The sequence below is a fragment of the Lytechinus pictus genome, chromosome 19, assembly GCF_037042905.1.
Source record: "Lytechinus pictus isolate F3 Inbred chromosome 19, Lp3.0, whole genome shotgun sequence".
NCBI lineage: Eukaryota > Metazoa > Echinodermata > Echinoidea > Temnopleuroida > Toxopneustidae > Lytechinus > Lytechinus pictus.
In genome coordinates, this window is record NC_087263.1 from 4,688,389 (window position 1) to 4,703,875 (window position 15,487).

The window sequence follows — 15,487 nt, forward strand, 5'->3', positions numbered from 1 at the left end:
ATAATTCGCACCATTATCAAAACTAACCCCCCAACCGTAAAAAACCTTCCTTCATCCGTTCAGCGGGAGGTCCCACCCCGAACGCGATGAAGAATTTCTGTCGGGATCAATGCGCTGAACAAGCGTAGTCCCAAATGATATCGTCTGGACATTGTCTTCAGTCGACCCAAGGAGGGCCGGATCTAGGTTTGATTAAAGGAGGGGGGGGGGGGCACATTTTCCCGAAAAAATTGACAATGATAAGCAAAAGAAGAAAAAGATAGATTCTCACCTAAAAATTAAAGGTAATATTGTCCCACAAAAAATGAAAAAAAGACAAGAAAAACAAAACCGATTCTCGCTTTCAAAGGAGGTGCCGTGGCCGAGAGGTCTAAGGCGCCTGGCTATGCATGAAAAAGTCCAGGGTTCGATCCCCGGCCGCGGCAGCTATGCCCGTGAGCAAGGTATTTAATCTACAATGCTCTTTTATCCTGCTTTAGAATAAATGAAAATGCTACATGCAATATAGGTAACTAGGTGTGAACTTGTTTTACAAAAAAAAGGGGGACACACTTGCTAAGAATTAAAGATTGTATTTTTCTATTAAGGCTCTCAGAAATATGTAGTCGATTATAAAAGCTTGGCTTAAAACTTTGCGAATTATAATAATAATAATAATAATAAGCATTAATTTATATAGCGCAGCTTTTATATGGATATATTCAGCTGCGCTTGTTCAGAGCTCTTTTTACTTATGTCTACACAGCATATTTTCTTAACTAAAGAGATATGTTCTTAATTTTGATTTGAAGAGAGCCAAGGATGGAGAGCTTCTTATATCAATTGGCAGGCTATTCCATAGTTTGGGGGCAGCAAGTGCAAATGCACGATCACCAAGTGTGACTTTTGTTTTGTTATGGAGAATTTTAAGCCATTAATTTGATCAAATAAAATCTGTGTACTTATTCATTTCACATTTCTGTTTGAATAATTTTGATATTATTTAAATTAAAAAATAAGAAATGAAGTACTTTTACAAAAAAAATTATCTTTGATTCATAAACTGGTTTGTATTTGAGATATTAACAGTACTTATATATTCACATACCTCCTAAAGTGCTACTATAGTCCCCCTAACACTATACTAACCCTTCATCTGTTCAGCGGGAGGTCCCACCCCGAACGCGATGAAGAATTTCTGTAGGGATCAACGCGCTGAACAAGCGTAATCCCAAATTCCGTCTCGTCATCGTCTTCAGTCAACACGAACAAGCCGTTCGTTATGTCAGAAATATATAATTGATTACAAATGAGGGGAGTGTACATTAGCGACCGACGGAGGATTTCCAGCGATAGTTATGAAATAAAATCTATGCGCGAATTCATTTTACCAAAAGTATTATCGTAAATAATGGTGTTTTAATTGAAAAAAAAACCAAATTAAATCAAAATACGAACAAATATGTAATTTCATTTTTTATGAATAAACTAATTTTTATTTAGATAATTAAAAATATTTTGAAATTCACGTTCAATATTTGGTTGCTACAGGCCCCCTAACATAAACAAACCCTTCGTCTGTTCAGCGGGAGGTCCCACCCGAACGCGATGAAGAATTTTTGTCGGGATCAATGCGCTGAACAAGCGTAATCCCTAATGCGGTTCCACTTCTATCTTTCCTCGACTCGAAATAGAAAACTCGGTGTATCCGTCGCCTCGCATCTGAAAAGTTCAAAATACGGACAACATCAAGCCTCTTGTGGCCTCTCCCCTGAATATCTTCTGCTTCAACGCAAGAAGGGACTTAGAGGTCATTTTTATCATTCTTATCATTTTTTATTTCATGCCCTTTTTAATTATTTATTTATTTATTTACTTGAAATTGCGAAACAATGCATCGTTGGATAGCCTACGATGTACTATTTCAATTTATGAAATAACAAAAATAATAATCTGAAAAATTACCCGGGGGGGGGGGCTGGGTTGGTCGAACATTCCAAACCGGTAAGCGTGGTAAAGCCGCACCCAAAACAGAGAGGAACAGAACACCAGAAGTAAACATCGATTACAAGCGCATCTTACCAACGCAACTGAGGATAGAAGATTATCTCATAATTACAAGAACTAAGTAGAATGATTTGATAAAATTATTCATTATATGTTATAGTAAAATTTCGTTTGAATGCATGATATATAATTATTTTAGCTAAATTTAATTAGATATTTTCATAATTATTAAATTAACTAGTTTGTATATGAAGCTTAAATATTTATGTAAAGCCGGAGTATCATGTTTACATGACACTTTTATAGTAAATAATTAAATTTTGGCGGGAGCGGTGCTGAATAAATGTAACCCCTATTAATGAGAAAAATAGCAACGAGGTGTATGATTAGATTTCCATGATCTAAACGTGCTTCCTTATGGGCACCTTCATGGTATATTTGTTCTAAACTTCTATTAAAAGTACCAACATTGGTCTTCGCGAAGGTTCGACCGTGGAGGTAAGACGGATGGAGTGACAACCGACTGAAAATTGATTTAGGTAGTTTGCAATTTCTAAAGAAAACACAATGTGCACTGTAGCTAGTCTGCAGGCACCAACTCTTGTATTTCGCAATTTCGCATAGTGTGCAATGCAGAGTCTGAGGTAGTAAGACTAGATTCTTCACTCGAGTCTTGTTACACAGAGTCATTGGAGTCTAGTCTTCACTCTATCTTGTTGGGTTAAAGGGGGAAGTTCACCCCGACAAAAAGTTTATTGTAAAAATAGCAGAATTTTTTAAAACTGTTTTCGAAGGTTTGAGAAAAAATCTATCAAACGATGAAAAACTTATTAGAATTTAAATTATTTGATTTGTGACGTCATATGCGAGCAGCATTGCTTCATAGTGAATGGTAAAATCAAATGTCATTTTCTCAGAAAATCGAAAATGTTTTTTACTGCATCTTTTGTATATCAATAGACAAATCATGTTACATCAAATCATGAAAATGAAACCAAAATAAGTCATCATGAACGATTAAAAAAATGAAATTCATGCATTTTATATTACGGAACATAATATGGGGCAGCTGCTCGTTTATGACGTAACAAATCACAAATTTAAAATTCTAATAACTTTCTTAACCTTTAACGGATTTTCCTCAACCCTTCACCAATAGTTATTATTATTATTTTTTTCTGCTATTTTTACAACAAACTTTTTTTCAGAGTGAACTTCCCCTTTAAAAGACAAGTTCACTCCCAACAAAAAGTTGATTTGAATATAAAGAGAAAAATCCAAAACGAATAACACTGAAAATTTTTATCAATATCGGATGTAAAATAAGAAAGTTATGACTTTTTAAAGTTTCACTTATTTTTCACAAAATAGTGATATGCACATCCTGGTCGGTATGCAAATGATGAGACTGATGACGTCATCCACTCACTGTTTCTTTTGTATTTTATTATATGAAATATGAAATATTCTTATTTTCTCATCATTTTAGAGTGACACAACGATCGATTCCTCTTTGAACATGTGGAATTAGTATTGTTTGATTCTATATGGTTCAGTGAAGTTGGTCCTTATTGTCAAATCTGTATAAAAAAAAGAACGAATTATTTATAATTCAAACAATATTAAACAAAAGAAAAGGTGAGTGAGGGACTTCATCGACTGTCTCATTTGCATGTCACTGAGTTGTGCATATAACTGTTTACTCTATTTATTTATATCAACATTTTTTTTCTGGGTGGACTTGACCTTTAAGTGACATATACGAATGTGTGCTTAAAGACTAAACTGTTGGCGACCGACCTGTGATGCCGCCAGTTTTGTGTTTTGTGTTGAATAAGGTCGTGTGTGTGTTTTGAAGAATGGGGGGGGGGGGGGGGGGGCAAAGACTTTAACGGTCAGCGCCGTAAAGCATCGTTAATAAGAGCATCATTAACAAAACCACTGATTTTATTACGATGATTATAAGAACTTTATACAAATATTTGCTAAAATAATTAATTACATTTTTCAAATTAGTCATAAAAGTTTAAAAAGGAATTAAGTTATTGTAAGATCTCATTTTTTGGAGATCTTATAACATCTTTAAAATTAACCATCTTGTACGTGTAATTTGAAAAAAAAAGGTACGAAAGTCATAAAATTTGTCGTGTGTCTCTCCAAGGTGCCGTGCAGCAACTCGTGTAGCTAATCTTGCTATCGTTCTAGTGGGGTTCAAACCCCTGAACGGTGGGTAGAATTTCTGTCGGGGGTGGTACTGAACTAGTTTTATCCCCAATTTACTAGTAGTTAGAACCGCCACGACATAGGGGGTGTTGCAAGTTAAACAAACATGAGAACGCTGCCTCATGCATTACCAGGGGGAATCCTCAGTTGTTTCCCCCCGGGGGGGGGGCACTCGACCAAAAAAGTGGTAGGGGTGTGCCGCGGGCGAGACAAAAAACGGGGGCCTTGGAGCGGGCTTATTGTAAAAAGGAGGGTCCTCGGAACGGGCTTCGGAACTACAAATGTTTGTGAAAACGGGGGTCCTTGGAACGGGTCGCCTGCGTGTGCATCCCAATGGAACGAGCATACGTGCATGCAGCTAGCACGGCGCACAGGCGCCGGCTGCGCCAGCGCAGAGACGATGGTCGGACAGCGCTCTCCGGCCGCTTTTCACCAAAATTGCGGCTCATCGTAGCAGATCAATGCGACCGGAACGGCGTAGCGGAAAATATGCGACGCTTTGGAGCGGGTATCTTTCTTCTTTTTTCTCGATAAGAAGAAAATGCTATGCCTTGGAGCGGCTTTCTTTGTTCTTTTTCTCAATAAGACAAAAATGCTATGCCTTGGAACGGAAATTTGAGTGTAAAAATGGGGGTCGATCCCCTCCGCGGCACATACCCACTATGCATTATATACTGAGTGCCCCCCCCCCCCCGGGTGTTTTCCACCAGTCACTGGGAGTTTCGGCCCGTTAGAAACAATACTCCCTCTTGGTGGTGGGCCAGCAGTGCAAAGCACCACCTTCCCCGCTGGTAACAGGAAAAAAAGGGAAAGAAAAGGAAAAAACAGGGGGAAGAAAGAAAGAAATAAACGACAAAAAGAAGTTGCTTAATTGCTGGTCACCCTCTTCCTTTGGACATACTTGGTCCAAATCCAAGCAGAACCCTTCTCTGCTGCCTCAGAAGCAGCCCTACAAGCATGCTTATTCTCTCTATTTGAGAAACCCAACTCCCGAAACCACCTAGACAATGATTATGCTATGATTTAACTATAGCAAATGAGATTACACTCCATGTTTTGAGAAGCAGATTAGCAATCAATCATTAATTAGCAGTTAATTACATGACATATGATTGATTTAGGTACCAAAAAGTCCACTTTGGACCATTCTGAGAAAAACCATGTTTTTTATTCTCACTTATTGCAATATTCTTATGAGAAACTAAATTGACATGACGCACTACCCTATCATGTGAACATAAAATTGGGTATAAAAGAAATCTACCTGTCTTCAATTTTTGTTTTATATTATTTAAAATCACTTTTCAATGTGGACCTAACCCCTTTTGCAAGCAAACTGAAATGAATCCAATATGTTTTGATTAAAATGTGATTTTCTTTGCCACTTTTATTCAAGTTTTAATTTGAATTTCAAATTTTCTTTGGTATCATCAGAGCGACTAAAATTAAGAGGTTTTGAGACAGAAAACAATAAAATGTATAAAAAAATAGACCTAACCCCCTTTGACAAATGAGCTCTTCAGAAGAGTTTGGTTGCAAAAGGCGTTAGGTCCACTCCAAGAAAATCATTTTAAAAATTCTTCCATATTGCAATATTCCTATGTGAAACTAAATTTTCATGATACCCTACCATGTGAACATAAAATTGGGTATGAAAGAAATCTACCCGTCTTCATATTTTTAAAAACATTCTTTTCCAAAAAAAAAATTATGTGTGGACCTAACCCCTTTTGCAACCAAACTGAAATGGACCTCAACCCTTTTGAAAAAAAAAGATTTTTCTTCGCCATTTTAGTTCAATTTTTAATGAAAATTACAACTTTTCTTTGGTATCATCTTATAGTGCTATTAGAAATCTACATTGAGACCAAAAAAAAAAAAAAATCAAATTTGGACCTAACCCCTTTTGCAAGTGAACTCTTCATATATCGATTACATCAAAGTTTGCCTGATCGAAAAGTTTCCATCCAAAGTTGATTTGAATAAAAGAAAAATCCAGCAAGCGCGAAGCACTGAAAATTTCATCAAAATCGGATGTACAGTAAAATAAGAAAGTTATGACATTTTAAAGTTGCACTTAATTTCACAAACATTTACATGCACATCCTGTTCGGTATTCAAATGAGGAGACTGATGATGCAAACAGTTAATCATCACCACCACCACACCACCACCACCATGCACCACCACCACCATCATCACCACCACCACCACCACCATCACCACCACCACACCACCACCACCACCATGCACCACCACCACCATCATCACCACCACCACCACCACCATCACCACCACCACACCACCACCACCACCATGCACCACCACCACCATCATCACCACCACCACCACCACCATCACCACCACACCACCACCACCACCATGCACCACCACCACCATCACCACCACCACCACCACCACCATCATCATCATCATCATCATCATCATCATCATCAATCACAACCATCATCATCATCATCACCATCATCATCAATGATCATCATTTTCATCTTCATCTTTGTTGCCATGATTATCGGAAACTCAAATTAAATATAAAGAGTGCAATTAATATGTCCCTTCTTTTAAACACTTCTTTCTACATACATTTTGAAGCACGGAAATCATTACCTGTTTGTGAGAGGCAGAGGGGAGGGGTCTATAGAAAGCTTTGTCATCTTACGAACGCAATCGATAGTACGGATGGCGAGCTAGCTAGCGCAGCGCGGCGAGGGGTACACCCACTTTCCTGAATTAACCAGCGCTCAAGATAGCAAGATGGGTGTCTTTCGTTGGGGAATATGCTCTGCAGGGAAAATCTCTCAAGATTTCTGCTATGCCGTCCACAACCTCGAAAACCACAGAATCCAGGCGATCGCAGCCAGGTCTCGGGAGGATGCCCAGAATTTAGGAAGCAAAGTGGGAGCTGAAACGATATACGAAGGTTACGCACCGCTGGCTGATGACCCAAATGTTGGTAAGTTAACGAACTTCCAATCTTGCAAACCCCGGCGCCGGCCGCCTGGACGTCCAGCAGCATTCGCTAGCCGTCCTTTGTCTAGGAATTGGTTTGGTGTATACCTCTCACTCAAGCTCAGGCCCCTACATATACAGTGCGTATCAAAAAACAGTTTACACTTAGAAAAAATCCTGTAATACTATACATTTGTAATATCCTGAAGATTTTTCTACATTGATACAGCTAGATCCATTAAGCAAATATAAGTACCGGAAGTGTCGAAAAATATTTACGCTTGAGAGAGCACCACTTTTGAAAAGTTAGTGAAAAATGATTTGCCCAGAACTTTGAAATAGTTATGCGAATAAAAGTAGACCTTAATCATGAAGAACACGTGGAATTTAGCTAGTAAAATTGATTTGAAGATGTCTTTTACCCTTTTAAACGTGTTTCCTTGCCCAAAACACTTCGAAGAGTGCATTGTGCCCCACCCCACTCCCCCACACACTGAGGCCATTGTGACGATATGTTGTAAAAATGAAATGTGATGAGGGTTACAGTGATGTGATGGCACAGACACGATGCGATAAACGATGGCGAGTGGTTAAACTTACAAGTACGACACTGACAAGGGTTACGACTCACTAATACACAAATGGGTTACCGACGGTACAAGACAGTGACAACAACTAATACTCACCTGACACTTGTACTAAGGATTCCACACGGTAGATAACAAATACAGGTATACTATATCAGACTTCTAACACAGCTAGGTTGCAGACCATGGCGCCGAGTGGGGAGCTACTGGGATGTCCTCACTCGATGGCGTCTCGGGGTCTTCTCTCCGTGGTGTCTGGATCCAATCTCCAGCACCAGCTTGTGTACGTGCTGTGCAACGCACACACGTAGCAGGCGTAGGAGCATATAAAGGCTCCTCCAATCAGGAGCGCTCCTCGCATGCACACAGCACACACACAGACTTAATATACATGAACATAGATCAATACATAGACTAATACACAAACTAATACATATAGGGTACTACAGGTACATGGCAAATTTACTACATTCCTCCCGGTTCCATCAGATTGCGACATATATTGACAAATCCATGAATTGGCTATATTGTGCAATCTCAATAGATAAAACAGATATGAAGAACTCTGACAGAAGAATTTAATATATGCCTATATGATTAAAACTGATTAAATACATGACATCAATAAAATACCTCAAATACATTAAAATTGTGACCTGAGGACATATAATTATTCTTCACAACTTGTTCATTTAAAAAGGTTGCTGGTCCAACATATTTAAATCCCTTATCACTTGAGGCCAGCAAAAATACACTTGGAGAAACAAGTTAATATGGTAAGTAATCCGGCCAGTCTGGCCCAGTCTTGTCTATGTAATGATAAAAGAATATCTTCTTATTAAATGCAAGTCTAAAAGACTGAAAGAAGGTATGTTAATCCTTCAAAGTGCACTAGTTTACAATATAAATTCTTAAAGTTGATTCTTAGTCTGTTCTTTATATTAAGTTGTATATTGTACTATTAGAATAATGACAATGCAATAAAGCCTATTTGGCTGGAGCTCTGTTACCAATATATAGGCCTGTACAATGTGACCTTTACAAATATGATATATGATTGGTAATATGTTTGAGCTCTTAAAAGCATGTAAAGTAATGATACTTCAACCAGATCTGATGCAAATAAATATAACAACCTGGACCTGACATACATACATAGTATTTTCTCTTGAGAAAAACTACTACTATTTCAACATCCTGTATGACAATATTTCCAGGGTTGTTTATATTAGCCTTTGCAAACAAGGTAAAGGATCTATGGTTGAAATATCTATATCTTTTATGAAGTATAAAATATATACAAATATGATAAAAGAATTATCTATTGCATAACCAGTGTTTGCACCAATTACTTCATATGTCACCTGAAGAGGTAAAAACTATTGAAAAATAAGAAGTGTGCCTTCACCTTCAGTGACTATTAAAAGGAAATACAATGTAAAACAGAAATTTCAATTGCAGGACTTTCAGCAACTGATCAAGGAGATACTACTCCATTCTTGGGGTGGTGGCCAGGGAGGAAGGAGCCAAGGACAAGATATAAGAAATGGGCCATTACTTAAACTACAAACATATCTCTGGTTCCACCAGAGAAGAGAACTGAGGAATTCAAGGATGGACAGCTTAGGAGGGGTACTTCCCCAAAGCATTTGCACAAGATAACTCTGCCCATGCTTGGCATCCTCAGTAGAGGCTCGACTGTCCTCTGACACAGTTACAAAACTTACATTATCTACATCTAAGGTATTAACTGTAACATCACTTACACATGAAGTATCTACAGTTACATCATCTATACATGTGGTATTTACAGTTACAGCATCTACACTAATGACATTATCAGAAACACAAGTATCTACATCTATTGTTAAACGTTCTGGACAGTTCCTCTTGAAGTGTCCAGATTTGTTACATGCAAAACAAACATCACGACAAGACAACTTGGATTCAGTGTCTTCTGTCGAAGGAGAATCTGTATGCCTATTCAGCTCTGGGACAGCAGTTACCGATCGCTGGACTGAGGACTGGAAGGACTTCATCTGTGCCCCTGGAGCAGATTGAATATCAACCTTCTTCTCCAGATTGGGCACTCGGTCCTCCAGACTGTTCTGACCGGAGGACTGCTGAGCATTAGAGGCATGCCCGGAAACACCCATACGGTTAACTCTGGGATCCTCCTCGACAGTATCGTAAGACCTTTGTCTTGCATACGTTAGCCGATGCTGAAACCACCGAACTAAGTAAATGGCATCATCGAGATTCCGAGGACGTGATTTGATAGCGTATTTTCCCGCTTCATGGTCTAATAAACCCTGACAAAACTTTTGCACTATTTGCCTCTCAAAAATCTCCTCAGGCAATCCGTCAAAGACGCGTGAAGCGTAGGATAGGACACGGTCGGCCCATTCCCCCTTTGTTTCGGTTGTTGCCTGCTGCGCAAAATCAAATTGCAATTGTGCGACAGGAAATTCTTTGGAAGCAAATCTTTGCTCAAGCTTCTTGATAACATCTGTATAGGGAATGTTTAGCTTGGAAGAAACAATAATTGATGCAAAATATTTGATTGCGCTTCCCTCAAGACAAAAGCAAAGTTCATTGAGCTGTTGGGCTTGACCCCAACCTCGATCTTCCGAATAAAGCTGGAAATTACGTATAAAAGTGTGCCAACATCCTCTACCATCGAAGGTCACGTACTTGGGCAACGAGGACACTCGCGGACCAGTACACCCACGAGAATAAGATCTCAGGGCATCGCAACCTCGATCTAAGGACGGAAGCCTTGAATCTAGAGTAGATGAATGCCGAGATGATTTCAGTTCTTCTGACAATGATTTCATTTGAACAGCCATACAGTGCATCATCATTGCTATATAAGCATCATCTTTGGAATGATCATTAGAAGTATGACAGGAAGATTGTGGATAAGAATCATGTTTATTTGTACTCTGAACCCTGCTGCTTGATCTGGGTTGACATTGAGTATAAGATGAATGTAAATGTTTGGAATCCTCACTACTATAGGGAGTACCAGGAGCATATCTAGAGTGATCAGTATATTGTGAATGATATCTATCCTGATCAACCTTGGAAGAACCATATGAAATATGACCAAAATTCCTTGAACAATCTTCATGATGATCAGTCCTAGAATGATAAGATGCATCAGTACTCAAATTATCAGCCTGAGGCTTTCTACCAGTATTGGGTTCAGCATATTTATATTGGCATTTATCAGCACATTTATATACAAGATCTGTTAAATCGAGATCAGATAAATAATGTATCATTGAACAATCAAACCTCTCATAAACAAATTCATCTACAAAATTTCTGGGATAACCAAGTTTGTACAGATTATTTGCCAGTGAATGCTCATATAAGTATCCTTTACTAATATTACGACTGTCTATAATGTCTTCAACTAATCTTTGTTTTACTCTGGCGATGTCACTTTGCATCATTATGAATTCCAGATAAACTCAGGAAAGTATTATTGATGATCACCCTGGTAATTCAAAGGCATATTCTTAAACATATTTAAAATGATACTTTCATAAATTCAAATTCAATGATCTACAGTATAAGTTATAGCAGAATATATGTAGCTTGCAGATCAGTGAAAGAACTTAACTAGGTTTGTTTATACTTCTTTAATCTTGTGTCACTGAATACACTTACTGCCAAGAAAAGAGTAAAGTATTGCAATACTTGTACTGCTAAGAACAAGCGTCTGAATATTAATAATAAATGTACACACTCCACTCCTGTAGCAATGGATGTATTCGGTGAAAGTATATTTACAAATTACAGTGCAGCTTCAAGTTTCAGAAACTACACTTGTAGAATAGAATATCAAACTGCTACTACTCTGAGTAATCGCAGAAGTGTCAATAAGTTTTACTTAATCTACGACTATTAACATACGGTAAGCTAACAAGGATTCAACTTATCGAAGCCTCAACGATTACAGGAATAGCATTCAATGACAATCGTCTATTCCGGATGAATGCAATATATAAATGTCAAACACGCATTTATCCTACATCCGATTTTCTTTATTTTTTTTTTTGTCTTTTTTTTTTTTTTTTTAGAATGTGGATAAGCCACCAACCCAAAAAATGAAAGTGAATGGCAATGAGCCTAAAAATGACTATTTAGAAATCAACTTGCGCAACTTGAATTCACGAGTCTGAATAAAAATTTGCAATTTGTCAATGCAAGAACAGTGCTCCAAAGACCAAAGTACATTAACAGAGCAACCACATGAAAAAAAAAATTTCAAAGAATGTTGATATCAATTATTCTGATATCAAAGATCAATAGTATCTGTACTTTTCACTTAAAATCAGAATCAAGAGTTGATTTGATTAAAATTTAATTCAGTTCTTGTTGTACCTTCAGTTGAGATTTAATTAAATTTACAAGCAAGAATTATTCCAAAGAAAAATTCCTGATCTAACAATGCTTGTTAAAATTAATCAACTAAGAAAACCTGAATTTCAAACAGACAGAAAGACAATCCAGGATAACCTCCAAGAAAAATTTCCTACAATTAAAGAACTAAGGGCCTGAAATTAAATTCCAAGTCCTCGTTCAAACAAGTGTACACCGAGTCAAAAGGCAAAGCAAAAACAATTGCACTTGTTGGCTCCAGGTATACACGGTCAGGAAATTACAAACACCTGAGATTAACAAGATTATCTGCAAAAGAAAATTTCCCTAAACTATACGAAGGTACTATTCTGAATTCAATCTCTTACTAAGGGATTCTTCTGATTAAATAAAATATTTTTATGGTAAGAAACCAATTCACAGCTCTATCTCAGCTGATAAGCTCAACTTAGAGAGCTAAATGAATTTAAATAAATTATTTTAAGTTCAAGTAAGAGTCGAAATGATCTCAAAGACAACGCAAAGACAAGGTAGTGCTGCCTACGGCACAACACCCACACGTACGTGAGATAGGCAGACGCTATTGCCGTTGCGTTGGCTGGTGGAGATCTACTTGATCGACACCGTCACCAGACGAAGCTGAAAAAGGTACAAACGAGAATATGGCAATATGGGAACAAGGAACTTAGCTCAATTAGCGTAAATATTGAGTCAAGAGACAATTGGCAGCTAAATCCAGCAAATTGTCAGTAAAAACTGACGAAAGGAAAACTCGTTCAAAATTTGCCTTCACGGCGACGATAGACGGCTCGTGAACGTTACCCCTGCCTGGAGCTACGGGATAGACAGAGAAGTGCGTTGCGCTGGTGTTGGTTGAAAACCGCGCGACGTTAGACCTAAAATTAAGTAATAAAGAATTATCAAATTACAAAATCAACTTCTACGAGTTCCTGCTTGGAACTAATCTTTAGAATAAATCATCGGTCAATCGCGATAATCGTATAAAATCAGAGTTTAGCAAATTCTAACTCTGATCGACTGTCGTGTTTGCTTCAACGAGAGTCGATCTCGATCAAGTGAAAAATATAAAAGTCACGTGATTCGGCTCGGCAGTCTTTCGCCGAGCGAGCTAGGCGATCGAGGGGAGATTGGACTAGTCAAAAACAATCTTGTTACTTTTTGACTTGCAATTCAATGGAAATCAAAATCAGCACATAGAGTTACCAATAGTGATGACTCAATTAATTTAGAATCAAAACGACATAAAAACATGTAACATGTCATGAAGAACATAGAGAATAATTTATCTAAGTTATCAAGAAATAAATAGCCTACCGGTTTCTCTGCAAAACTACACAATTTCAAAAAATTATGGAGCCTACACCCAACCAGCCCAAACTACTAATTATTTGATAGGGAAGATAAAAGTATTCAGACTTCTCTTTCCCAGTCCCAACGGGTCTGACACTGGTATTGACAGAAGTCTATTCACATAAATATTTCAGACGTTTATATTTTTTCCAGTCCCAACGGGTCTGACACTGGAATTATTATACAGAAGTCTATTCACACAAATAATTCAGACGTCTATTTTTTCCAGTCCCAACGGGTCTGACACTGGAATATTTATAGAAGTCTATTCACACAATTAATTCTAACGAGTGGGTGAACAATTAAGCACAAGGAATAACTTTTATTGAATTTTAGACAATGACAATCACAATTTATTATTACAAGAAAGTGAAGAAACAATCACAGTATCAGGTGTGATTAATGAAATGCTTTAAAGAAAATTCACAAGATGTGTATTAATTAAAACAATAATCTATATTTTTCAAGTTACAGGTAAGATCCGAAGCTCAGAAAACCCACCTATTTTCTAGTAACAGGTAAGATCTGAAGTTCAGAAAAACCCACCTCTAACGTACCACCGACACAAGTGTAATTTCGAGCTGGGTAAAAATTTGAAGTAAATTCAGATTATTACTAAACTCGGCAACCAGGAGTCAAGAACTTATTCAAACACTCTTTCTGCCACCCAATGTGTACAGAACTGATTGTAAAAACACTTGCTGAATGTCGATAGAAAATATATACTGGAAAATGTATAGAAATGTATGAACAGCAACTCTACGCCCTCAAAATATTTGTGCACTGCTCGATATGCAAGAGTATGAAATTCTAGGAAACTTATACCATCCGGAATAATTACTGAGGATCGAGAGAGAACTCAAATTTCAAGTTCAAACTTTTTCAATCCAATAAATACACCAAATACTCACACCCGACTTTTTTTTGGGGGGGAAGTGGTGTGGTGTGAATGTTCCGAATTTGAAAGAAAGCTTATTTAAAGACAATGGCGGACTAAAAATATCCTCGCCTAGATGCAGACTTCAAAGAATTTACAAACAAAAGCAACGAGATGGTAAGCGACGCAAAAATATGCAAGGAACGAAATTCTTGACAGCGAGCCAAACAATAGAAGAGACTCGCGAAGAATGCGATATAAGAAATGCAAGTGCAACTAAACAATGTAGGGCGTGTGCACCGTGTGCACAGAGAATACCACGTGTTTTGCAATGAAAATGCAACGTAGTGGACATGAAATAATTCCCTAGATATGGCAAATATATATCAAAATCCACTTGTATCAAACAAGAAATGATATCATGTACGGAAAAATGATAAAACTAAAACAAGATGTGTGCGAGATGCATGCGAATCCACGCAATCACGGCACGCAAATTTACAATTCTCGGTAGAGAGCGGAAAACTTCCCACTCACTCTCCGTTCGTTATACACTTCAAAATCACTCACAAATGACTTTCATGAGCAAATATGAAGTATGAACGGACATGAAATGATGAATATGACAGGCGCACAGGACGATCCGAAAACTCGCAATCGCCAATGTTGTAAAAAATGGGATTGTGGTGTTAGGGTGTGTTAATGATGGCACAGACACGATGCGATAAACGATGGCGAGTGGTTAAACTTACAAGTACAACACTGACAAGGGTTACGACTCACGAAACTCACGAATGGGTTACAGATGATGTGATGGCACGAGATACGATACGTTACGATGGCGAGTGGTTATTAATGACAAGTACAACACTGACAGGGTTACGACTCACTAATACACATATGGGTTACTTCGACGGTACAAGACGGTGACAACAACTTATACTCACCTGACACTTGTACAAACGATGCCACACGGTATGGGGCGCCAAGTGTCCGCCAGTGAATTCCGTCCAAATCACGGCATTCCGTACACAAAATGTGTTTTTATTCAGACGAAAATCATTTCGTCATGACGCTTTTT